Raw genomic sequence first — 12,312 nt, forward strand, 5'->3', positions numbered from 1 at the left:
ATGAGAGCCGGAAGGTTGAAGCTCAGCTTTATTTAGTTGAGGGCAACACCAGGGAGGGGCAGAAGCCGTTAGTAGGCCCTAACCACCATTTTTTTTTTTTAAACCACATAATGAGAGCCGGAAGGTTGAAGCTCAGCTTTATTTAGTTGAGGGCAACACCAGGGAGGGGCAGAAGCCGTTAGTAGGCCCTAACCAAAGTTGAAGGCCAAATGCAGTTTAATTTCTGATACTATAGGCCGAAAGCCAGAAGGTGGAAGTTCCGATTTAGACAGTGGAGGACAATTTGAATTAGGGACTGCAGACAGACTTAGTAGGCTGTCCCCTGTGGACCATGCATCCACCACATTAACCCATTGCGCCGTAATGGACACGTAATCTTCCGTGGCCATGCCTACAGGTCCATGCGTCTGTTGTCAGGTGCACCTTTGTACTCACAGATTGCCAGAGTGCATGGACAATGCGGTCTTCTACATGCTGGTGGAGGGTTGGGATGGCTTTTCTCGCAAAAGAAGTGTCGACTGGTTAGCTTGTAGCGTGGTACAGCGTAGTCCATCATGGCCTTATTAATAGTAAATAAAATATATAACTAGGCTCTATGAACTTTTAAATAGGTTCCAGGGGTACACGGGCAGCATTGGTGTGGTCAGTGGAGGAGTATTGCAAGTAGGGGCTGCAGACAGGCTATCAAAGGCCTAAAATAACAAACAGTAGGCAGTCATGGCAGTTTTACATCGGTTACATGGATACACAGGCAGGCACTCCAGGCAGCATTGTGGTCAGTGGAGGAGTATTGCAAGTAGGGACCGCAGACAGGCTTCAAAGGCCTAACATAAAAAAATGGGCTGGCTGTAGGCACTTTATAATTGGTTCCAGGGGTACACGGGCAGCAGTGGTCTGGTCAGTGGAGGAGTATTTAAAGTAGGGACCGCAGACAGGCTATCAAAGGCCTAAAATAACAAACAATAGGCTCATGGCAGTTTCACAGCGGTTACATGGATACACGGGCAGGCAGCTTGGTGGTCAGTGGAGGAGTATTGCAAGTAGGGGCCGCAGACAGGCTATCAAAGGCCTAACATAACAAACAATAGGCTCATGGCAGTTTCACAGCGGTTACATGGATACACGGGCAGGCAGCTTGGTGGTCAGTGGAGGAGTATTGCAAGTAGGGGCTGCAGACAGGCTATCAAAGGCCTAAAATAACAAACAGTAGGCAGTCATGGCAGTTTTACATCGGTTACATGGATACACAGGCAGGCACTCCAGGCAGCATTGTGGTCAGTGGAGGAGTATTGCAAGTAGGGGCCGCAGACAGGCTATCAAAGGCCTAAAATAACAAACAATAGGCTCATGGCAGTTTTACAGCGGTTACATGGATACACGGGCAGGCAGCTTGGTGGTCAGTGGAGGAGTATTTAAAGTAGGGACCGCAGACAGGCTTCAAAGGCCTAACATAAGAAAATGGGCTGGCTGTAGGCACTTTATAATTGGTTCCAGGGGTACACGGGCAGCAGTGGTCTGGTCAGTGGAGGAGTATTTAAAGTAGGGACCGCAGACAGGCTATCAAAGGCCTAACATAACAAACAATAGGCTCATGGCAGTTTCACAGCGGTTACATGGATACACGGGCAGGCAGCTTGGTGGTCAGTGGAGGAGTATTGCAAGTAGGGGCTGCAGACAGGCTATCAAAGGCCTAAAATAACAAACAGTAGGCAGTCATGGCAGTTTTACATCGGTTACATGGATACACAGGCAGGCACTCCAGGCAGCATTGTGGTCAGTGGAGGAGTATTGCAAGTAGGGACCGCAGACAGGCTTCAAAGGCCTAACATAAAAAAATGGGCTGGCTGTAGGCACTTTATAATTGGTTCCAGGGGTACACGGGCAGCAGTGGTCTGGTCAGTGGAGGAGTATTTAAAGTAGGGACCGCAGACAGGCTATCAAAGGCCTAAAATAACAAACAATAGGCTCATGGCAGTTTCACAGCGGTTACATGGATACACGGGCAGGCAGCTTGGTGGTCAGTGGAGGAGTATTGCAAGTAGGGGCCGCAGACAGGCTATCAAAGGCCTAAAATAACAAACAATAGGCTCATGGCAGTTTTACAGCGGTTACATGGATACACAGGCAGCTTGGTGGTGAGTGGAGGAGTAGTGCAAGGAGTGTCTGTCCCAGTACTCCCAAAATATAAATAGATGTTAATGTCTCGCAAAACAACCAAAACAAAAAAAAAAGGTGGCATACTTAGGTACAGGGGTGGGCTCATCTACTGAGTTTCTGACATAGTAATTTGGCAGTAACTATTTAATGGTGCCAATATAGGACACAGACACAGACTACTTTAAGTTGCATCATAGATGTCTACAAATTTGTATTGTCAGTGCCAGACATTGAATGATGTCAGCGAATAGACTAAAGATTGGTGGAGCTGTGCGACATAATTTTGCACGTGGTAGAGCACATTTTGAGCTGGGGTAGGGGGGAACTCTCTTGAGGCCGGCGGGACCGCCCCAGGGCCCCTCATGTTACAACGGTGTGTCTGACGTTGGGTGCGCACCACCACCGCCAGAGACACTACATTGTACTATGAGGGACCCAGTAGCAATGCCGTCAACCAAAAGCGAGCACACCCACCTCTTCAGACAAACAGCAGTCTCACGGGTGCTTGCGCCAAGTCGCGATACCACGGCCCCGTGTGGGGAGTTTTGCCATTTAGGGAGGTGTAAACATGTCGTATGCTGTACAATCAGCTGCAGCAAATTAGACATTAGAAAAGTAATTCACAGGCAAGAGCTTTTCATAGGAAAGCTAGGTGTCGGCCGGGCAAGGTGGGGCAAAAGATTTCGAAATCCAGTTGTGGTTCATTTTAATGAATGTTAGATCGTCAACATTTTGGGTAGCCAGACGAGTCCTTTTTTCGGTTAATATTGAACCTGCAGCACTGAATACTCTTTCTGATAGGACACTTGCTGCCGGGCAAGCAAGCTCCTGCAATGCATATTCTGCCAATTCTGGCCAGGTGTCTAATTTGGAGGCCCAGTAATCAAATGGGAATGACGGTTGAGGGAGAACATCGATAAGGGATGAAAAATAGTTAGTAACCATACTGGACAAATGTTGTCTCCTGTCACTTTCAATTGATGCAGCAGTACCTGTCCTGTCTGCGGTCATAGCAAAATCACTCCACAACCTGGTCAGAAAACCCCTCTGTCCAATGCCACTTCTGATGTGTGCACCCCTAACACTCCTAGTCTGCTGCCCCCTGGAGCTCGTGTGAGAACGATCACGTGCGCTGTGTGCTGGGAATGCCTGAAGCAAACGGTCAACAAGAGTTGATTGTTTGGTTGCTAATATTAGTTCCAAGTTCTCATGTGGCATAATATTTTGCAATTTGCCTTTATAGCGTGGATCAAGGAGGCAGGCCAACCAGTAATCGTCATCGTTCATCATTTTCGTAATGCGTGTGTCCCTTTTTAGGATACGTAAGGCATAATCCGCCATGTGGGCCAAAGTTCCAGTTGTCAAATCTCCGGTTGTGATTGGTTGAGGGGCAGTTGCAGGCAAATCTACGTCACTTGTGTCCCTCAAAAAACCAGAACCCGGCCGTGACACGCAACCAAATTCCTGTGCCCCCGGGAAAGGTTCGGCATTAAAAATATACTCATCCCCATCATCCTCCTCGTCCTCCACCTCCTCTTCGCCCGCTACCTCGTCCTGTACACTGCCCTGACCAGACAATGGCTGACTGTCATCAAGGCTTTCCTCTTCCTCTGGTGCAGACGCCTGCTCCTTTATGTGCGTCAAACTTTGCATCAGCAGACGCATTAGGGGGATGCTCATGCTTATTACGGCGTTGTCTGCACTAACCAGCCGTGTGCATTCCTCAAAGCACTGAAGGACTTGACACATGTCTTGTATCTTAGACCACTGCACACCTGACAACTCCATGTCTGCCATCCTACTGCCTGCCCGTGTATCCTCCCACAAATAAATAACAGCACGCCTCTGTTCGCACAGTCTCTGAAGCATGTGCAGTGTTGAGTTCCACCTTGTTGCAACGTCTATGATTAGGCGATGCTGGGGAAGGTTCAAAGACCGCTGATAGGTCTGCATACGGCTGGCGTGTACAGGCGAACGTCGGATATGTGAGCAAAGTGCACGCACTTTGAGGAGCAGGTCGGAGAACCCAGGATAAGTTTTCAATAAGCACTGCACCACCAGGTTTAAGGTGTGAGCCAGGCAAGGAATGTGTTTCAGTTGGGAAAGGGAGATGGCAGCCATGAAATTCCTTCCGTTATCACTCACTACCTTGCCTGCCTCAAGATCTACTGTGCCCAGCCACGACTGCGTTTCTTGTTGCAAGAACTCGGACAGAACTTCCGCGGTGTGTCTATTGTCGCCCAAGCACTTCATAGCCAATACAGCCTGCTGACGCTTGGCAGTAGCTGGCCCATAATGGGACAACTGGTGTGCAACAGTGTCATCTGCCGATGGAGTGGTTGGCAGACTGCGTTCTGTGGAAGAGCTGTAGCTTCTGCAGGAGGACGAGGAGGAGGAGGAGGAGGGGGTGCGAACGCCTACAGCCAACTGTTTCCTAGACCGTGGGCTAGGCACAACTGTCCCTAAATTGATGTCGCCTGTGGACCCTGCATCCACCACATTCACCCAGTGTGCCGTGATGGACACATAACGTCCCTGGCCATGCCTACTGGTCCATGCATCTGTAGTCAGGTGCACCTTTGTACTCACAGATTGCCTGAGTGCATGGACGATGCGCTGTTTAACATGCTGGTGCAGGGCTGGGATGGCTTTTCTGGAAAAAAAGTGTCGACTGGGTAGCTCGTATCGTGGTTCAGCGTACTCCATCAGGGCTTTGAAAGCTTCGCTTTCAACTAACCGGTAGGGCATCATCTCTAACGAGATTAGTCTAGCTATGTGGGCGTTAAAACCCTGTGTACGCGGATGCGAGGATAAGTACTTCCTTTTTCTAACCAGAGTCTCATGTAGGGTGAGCTGGACTGGAGAGCTGGAGATCGTGGAACTTTCGGGTGTGCCGGTGTACATGGCAGACTGAGAGACGGTTGGAGACGGTATTGTTTCCGCCGGTGCCCTAGATGCAATATTTCCTCCTACAAAACTGGTGATTCCCTGACCCTGACTGCTTTTGGCTGGCAAAGAAACCTGCACAGATACTGCCTGTGGTGCGGAAAATGGTGGCCTTACAGTGACGGAAGGGATGTTGCGTTGCTGACTAGCTTCATTGGCCGAGGGTGCTACAACCTTGAGGGACGTTTGGTAGTTAGTCCAGGCTTGAAAATGCATGGTGGTTAAGTGTCTATGCATGCAACTAGTATTTAGACTTTTCAGATTCTGACCTCTGCTTAAGCTAGTTGAACATTTTTGACAGATGACTTTGCGCTGATCAGTTGGATGTTGTTTAAAAAAATGCCAGACTGCACTCTTCCTAGACTCGGATCCCTTTTCAGGGATTGCAGACTGAGCTTTAACCGGATGGCAACGCTGTGCTCCAACAGGTTTTGGCTTTGACACGCGTTTTGGGCCAGATACGGGCCCGGCAGATGTAACCTGTTGCGATGTTGATGCCTGCTGCGGCCCCTCCTCCACCTCCGCTTCTGAACTACTGCCGCCTGCACCCTGTTCCCCCAATGGCTGCCAATCGGGGTCAATAACTGGGTCATCTATTACCTCCTCTTCGAGCTCGTGTGCAACTTCGTCTGTGTCACTGTGTCGGTCGGTGGTATAGCGTTCGTGGCGGGGCAACATAGTCTCATCAGGGTCTGATTGTGGATCTGTACCCTGAGAGGGCAATGTGGTGGTCTGAGTCAAAGGAGCAGCATAGTACTCTGGCTGTGGCTGTGCATCAGTGCACTCCATGTCAGAATATACTTGTAATGGGCATGGCCTGTTAAATGTTTCACTTTCTAAGCCAGGGACGGTATGTGTAAAGAGCTCCATGGAGTGACCCGTTGTGTCGCCTGCTGCATCCTTCTCTCTTGTTGTAGTTTTTGCTGAGGAGGACAAGGAAGCGACTTGTCCCTGACCGTGAACATCCACAAGCGACGCGCTGCTTTTACATTTACCAGTTTCGGAAGAGGAGGCAAAAGAGCTAGAGGCTGAGTCTGCAATGTAAGCCAAAACTTGCTGTTGCTGCTCCGCCTTTAAAAGCGGTTTTCCTACTCCCAGAAAAGAGAGCGTTCGAGGCCTTGTGTAGCCTGACGACGAAACTGGCTCCACAGCTCCAGACTTAGGTGGAATATTTTTATCCCCACGACCACCTGATGCTCCTCTACCACTACCATCATTACCAGCTGACAATGAACGCCCACGACGACCTCTTGCACCAGACTTCCTCATTGTTTTAAAATCTTAACCAAAGTAACTTTATTTGTTGCTGTCAAACAACTTACACGGTGAGCTATAACTTCAGTATGATTTCAATATCCCTTAACAGGTTGGTGAGACCACAAGGAAAATCAGGCACAATGTTACACACTCTGTTTTCTGTGGCACAAAATCACAGAGATGACACACACGCAGGACTGTCACTCAAGCACTAATGTCAATATTAATCTCCCACACCTAATTTATTTTTTTTTTTTTCTCAGGGAGACTTTAGAAACCAAATAATATTAAAAAAAAAAAAAAAAAAGGCTTTCTATGGCCCACAATTAGAGAGAGAGAGGTGGCACACCCAGGAGTCAAGACTGGCACACAAGCTGAGAGGGCAATATTACTCTCCCACTGTTTTTTTATGTATTTTTTGTTTTTTCAGGGAGACTTTAGAAACCCAATAATATTTTAAAAAAAAAATAAATAGGCTTTCTATGGCCCACTGAATGAGAGGGAGAGAGGTGGCACACCCAGGAGTCAAGACTGGCACACAAGCTGAAAGGGCAATATTACTCTCCCACTGTTTTTTTAGGTTTTTTTTTTTTTTTCAGGGAGACTTTAGAAACCCAATAATATTTAAAAAAAAAAATAAATAGGCTTTCTATGGCCCACTGAATGAAAGGGAGAGAGGTGGCACACCCAGGAGTCAAGACTGGCACACAAGCTGAAAGGGCAATATTACTCTCCCACTGTTTTTTTATGTATTTTTTGTTTTTTCAGGGAGACTTTAGAAACCCAATAATATTTTAAAAAAAAAATAAATAGGCTTTCTATGGCCCACTGAATGAGAGGGAGAGAGGTGGCACACCCAGGAGTCAAGACTGGCACACAAGCTGAAAGGGCAATATTACTCTCCCACTGTTTTTTTAGGTTTTTTTTTTTTTTTCAGGGAGACTTTAGAAACCAAATAATATAAAAAAAAAAAAAAAAAAAAAATAGGCTTGCTATAGCCCACTGAATGAGAGATAGCACACACAGCAGTGGCACACAAGCCCTGACTGAGGCCAATATTTTTCTCCCACTGATTGATGTAGTGTTTTTGTGTTGAGGTAGAATTTAGAACACAAATCACGGAAAAAATAAATAGGCTTTCTATGGCCCACTGAATGAAAGGGAGAGAGGTGGCACACCCAGGAGTCAAGACTGGCACACAAGCTGAAAGGGCAATATTACTCTCCCACTGTTTTTTTATGTATTTTTTGTTTTTTCAGGGAGACTTTAGAAACCCAATAATATTTTAAAAAAAAAATAAATAGGCTTTCTATGGCCCACTGAATGAGAGGGAGAGAGGTGGCACACCCAGGAGTCAAGACTGGCACACAAGCTGAAAGGGCAATATTACTCTCCCACTGTTTTTTTAGGTTTTTTTTTTTTTTTTCAGGGAGACTTTAGAAACCCAATAATATTTTAAAAAAAAAATAAATAGGCTTTCTATGGCCCACTGAATGAGAGGGAGAGAGGTGGCACACCCAGGAGTCAAGACTGGCACACAAGCTGAAAGGGCAATATTACTCTCCCACTGTTTTTTTAGGTTTTTTTTTTTTTTTCAGGGAGACTTTAGAAACCCAATAATATTTAAAAAAAAAAATAAATAGGCTTTCTATGGCCCACTGAATGAAAGGGAGAGAGGTGGCACACCCAGGAGTCAAGACTGGCACACAAGCTGAAAGGGCAATATTACTCTCCCACTGTTTTTTTATGTATTTTTTGTTTTTTCAGGGAGACTTTAGAAACCCAATAATATTTTTAAAAAAAAATAAATAGGCTTTCTATGGCCCGCTGAATGAGAGGGAGAGAGGTGGCACACCCAGGAGTCAAGACTGGCACACAAGCTGAAAGGGCAATATTATTCTCCCACTGTTTTTTTAGGTTTTTTTTTTTTTTTCAGGGAGAATTAGAAACCAAATAATATTAAAAAAAAAAAATAAATAGGCTTTCTATGGCCCACTGAATGAGAGGGAGAGAGGTGGCACACCCAGGAGTCAAGACTGGCACACAAGCTGAAAGGGCAATATTACTCTCCCACTGTTTTTTTAGGTTTTTTTTTTTTTTTCAGGGAGACTTTAGAAACCAAATAATATTAAAAAAAAAAAATAAATAGGCTTGCTATAGCCCACTGAATGAGAGATAGCACACACAGCAGTGGCACACAAGCCCTGACTGAGGCCAATATTTTTCTCCCACTGATTGATGTAGTGTTTTTGTGTTGAGGTAGAATTTAGAACACAAATCACGGAAAAAATAAATAGGCTTTCTATGGCCCACTGAATGAAAGGGAGAGAGGTGGCACACCCAGGAGTCAAGACTGGCACACAAGCTGAAAGGGCAATATTACTCTCCCACTGTTTTTTTATGTATTTTTTGTTTTTTCAGGGAGACTTTAGAAACCCAATAATATTTAAAAAAAAAAATAAATAGGCTTTCTATGGCCCACTGAATGAGAGGGAGAGAGGTGGCACACCCAGGAGTCAAGACTGGCACACAAGCTGAAAGGGCAATATTATTCTCCCACTGTTTTTTTAGGTTTTTTTTTTTTTTTCAGGGAGAATTAGAAACCAAATAATATTAAAAAAAAAAAATAAATAGGCTTTCTATGGCCCACTGAATGAGAGGGAGAGAGGTGGCACACCCAGGAGTCAAGACTGGCACACAAGCTGAAAGGGCAATATTACTCTCCCACTGTTTTTTTAGGTTTTTTTTTTTTTTTCAGGGAGACTTTAGAAACCAAATAATATTAAAAAAAAAAAAAAAAAAAAAAAAAAATAGGCTTGCTATAGCCCACTGAATGAGAGATAGCACACACAGCAGTGGCACACAAGCCCTGACTGAGGCCAATATTTTTCTCCCACTGATTGATGTAGTGTTTTTGTGTTGAGGTAGAATTTAGAACACAAATCACGGAAAAAATAAATAGGCTTTCTATGGCCCACTGAATGAAAGGGAGAGAGGTGGCACACCCAGGAGTCAAGACTGGCACACAAGCTGAAAGGGCAATATTACTCTCCCACTGTTTTTTTATGTATTTTTTGTTTTTTCAGGGAGACTTTAGAAACCCAATAATATTTTTTAAAAAAAATAAATAGGCTTTCTATGGCCCACTGAATGAGAGGGAGAGAGGTGGCACACCCAGGAGTCAAGACTGGCACACAAGCTGAAAGGGCAATATTACTCTCCCACTGTTTTTTTAGGTTTTTTTTTTTTTTCAGGGAGACTTTAGAAACCAAATAATATTAAAAAAAAAAAAAAAAAATAGGCTTGCTATAGCCCACTGAATGAGAGATAGCACACACAGCAGTGGCACACAAGCCCTGACTGAGGCCAATATTTTTCTCCCACTGATTGATGTAGTGTTTTTGTGTTGAGGTAGATTTTAGAACACAAATCACGGAAAAAATAAATAGGCTTTCTATGGCCCACTCAGTGAGAGATGGCACACACAGGGATGGCACTGTAGCAGAAATGCCAATCTTAATCTCCCACAAAAAAAAAAAAAAAAAAAAAACTGTCCTACAATTACTATCTCCCTGCAGTAATGTAAGCCAGGTATGGCAGGCAGCAATAGGAGTGGACTGATGCACAAATTAAATAAAAAGTGTGGACAAACAAAAAAGATAGCTGTGCAGAAAGGAAGGAACAAGAGGATATGTGCTTTGAAAAAAGCAGTTGGTTTCCACAGTGGCGTACACACAGCAATACAGCTATCACGGAGCCTTCTAGGGCAGCCCAATGAGCTACAGCGCTGAGGGGAAAAAAAAAAAAAAATAGCTTCCACAGTCCCTGCACACCGAAGGTGGTGTTGGACAGTGGAAATCGCTGCAGCACAAGCGGTTTGGTGGTTAGTGGACCCTGCCTAACGCTCTCCCTGCTTCTGACGAAGCGGCAGCAACCTCTCCCTAAGCTCAGATCAGCAGCAGTAAGATGGCGGTCGGCGGGAACGCCCCTTTATAGCCCCTGTGACGCCGCAGACAGCAAGCCAATCACTGCAATGCCCTTCTCTAAGATGGTGGGGACCAGGATCTATGTCATCACGCTGCCCACACTCTGCGTTCACCTTCATTGGCTGAGAAATGGCGCTTTTCGCGTCATTGAAACGCGACTTTGGCGCGAAAGTCGCGTACCGCATGGCCGACAAGCACAGGGGTCGGATCGGGTTTCATGAGACGCCGACTTAGCCAAAAGTCGGCGACTTTTGAAAATGATCGACCCGTTTCGCTCAACCCTAGTGGTGACTCTGGTGAAAGCTAGTCTGGTGGCACTTCCATCTGGTTCGACTGACAAATTTTCTGTAACATGTGTGCATGGTGACACCTGCTCGTACCTAACAGCAGTCATATCGATTTCCACTCCCTATGGGTCTGTGCAACACAAAGTGGGACTCGTTCCCGCATTGTTACAGGATGTAATCCTGGGCAGGGATTTTCCCCATTTCTGGCAGTTGTGGGAGAATCAGTTGCTCCTTCATGGTAGCTGTGAGTCTTTTCCCATGCCATCTGGAGGTCCCGAACTCCTAGAAGAGGTCCCACAGGAAGACGTTGCTGGGGAAGTTATTGAAACTAACCTTCAGTTCCCCTTCTCAGTTCTGGCGGGGGAAACTGAGGAAACTGAGGAAACTCAGTGAGAGGCGGAGGCAGACAGCCATTCAGCACCTTGCCTGCCAGATTTGGGAGTCCAGTTGGATGACTTCCACAGCACGCAAATGAAAGATCCTACCCTGATATCGGCTAGGAAAAATGTAAAAATGATAGATGGGGTACCCGTAGAACCTGACACTAGGCTAGCGTACCCGTACATGGTTCTTGAAAATGATTTGCTCTACCAGGTAGAAAAAAAGGAGACGACACTGTACAACAGTTAGTGGTACCCAAACCTTATTGGCGGAAGGTACTGGACCTGGCCCACGGACACATAATGGGGGGACATCTGGGGGTACAGAAAACCACAGAAAGGATATTGCATTGTTTTGTGTGGCCCGGAATACGTAGTGATGTACGTAACTATTGTGAGTCCTGTCCAGAGTGTCAAATCTCTGCGCCTAAAACTCGGTTCTGTAGCCCTTTGGTACCCCTCCCTATCATTGGAGTCCCTTTTGAGAGAATTGGGATGGATCTGGATGGGCCCCTTCCCCGGTCCGCACGTGGGCACCAACATATCCTCGTCATCATGGACTATGCCACTCGTTACCCAGAAGCCATCCCTGTTATGATCCTTAGTGGCTGAGGATCACAGAATGAACTAGCTAAGTAACTGAACATAGAACGAGCTCTAGGGAGGTGGTAACTGGACTGACCGCAAAACCTGATCCTAACCAAACACACTGAAGGTAGCCGGTGAACGTGCCTAAATTCCTGGACGTCTCAACGCAGCCTGAGAAACTTGCTACCCCTATAGAGAAAGTAAGACCTCACTTGCCTCAGAGAAATGACCCCAAAGATATAGGAAGCCCCCAACAAATATTAACGGTGAGGTAAGGGGAAAATACAAAACGTAGAAATGAAAACAGATTCAGCAAATGAGGCCCACTAATACTAGATAGCAGAAGACAGGCAGGGAACTGTGCGGTCAGTAAAAAACCCTATACAAAATATCCACGCTGAGAATGCAAGAACCCCCACACCAACTAACGGTGTGAGGGGAGAAACTCAGCCCCCCAGAGCTACCAGCAAGCGAGGAAATCACATATTAGCAAGCTGGACAAGGACAAGTAAATAACCAAGAAACATATTGAACACTGATGAGCAAAAAATAACCAAACAGAAAACTTAGCTTCTCTTGAAGAGACTGATAGCGAAGGAATTCAGGAGAGATCAAAATAGCACTGAATACATCGACAGCAGGCAAACACTGAAAGTCCAGGTGAGCTAAATAGGAAACCAGCTAACAGATAACGAGACAGCTGATCCTGCC

This window comes from Ranitomeya variabilis, chromosome 5 (assembly GCF_051348905.1).
Source record: "Ranitomeya variabilis isolate aRanVar5 chromosome 5, aRanVar5.hap1, whole genome shotgun sequence".
Classification (NCBI taxonomy): Eukaryota; Metazoa; Chordata; class Amphibia; order Anura; family Dendrobatidae; genus Ranitomeya; species Ranitomeya variabilis.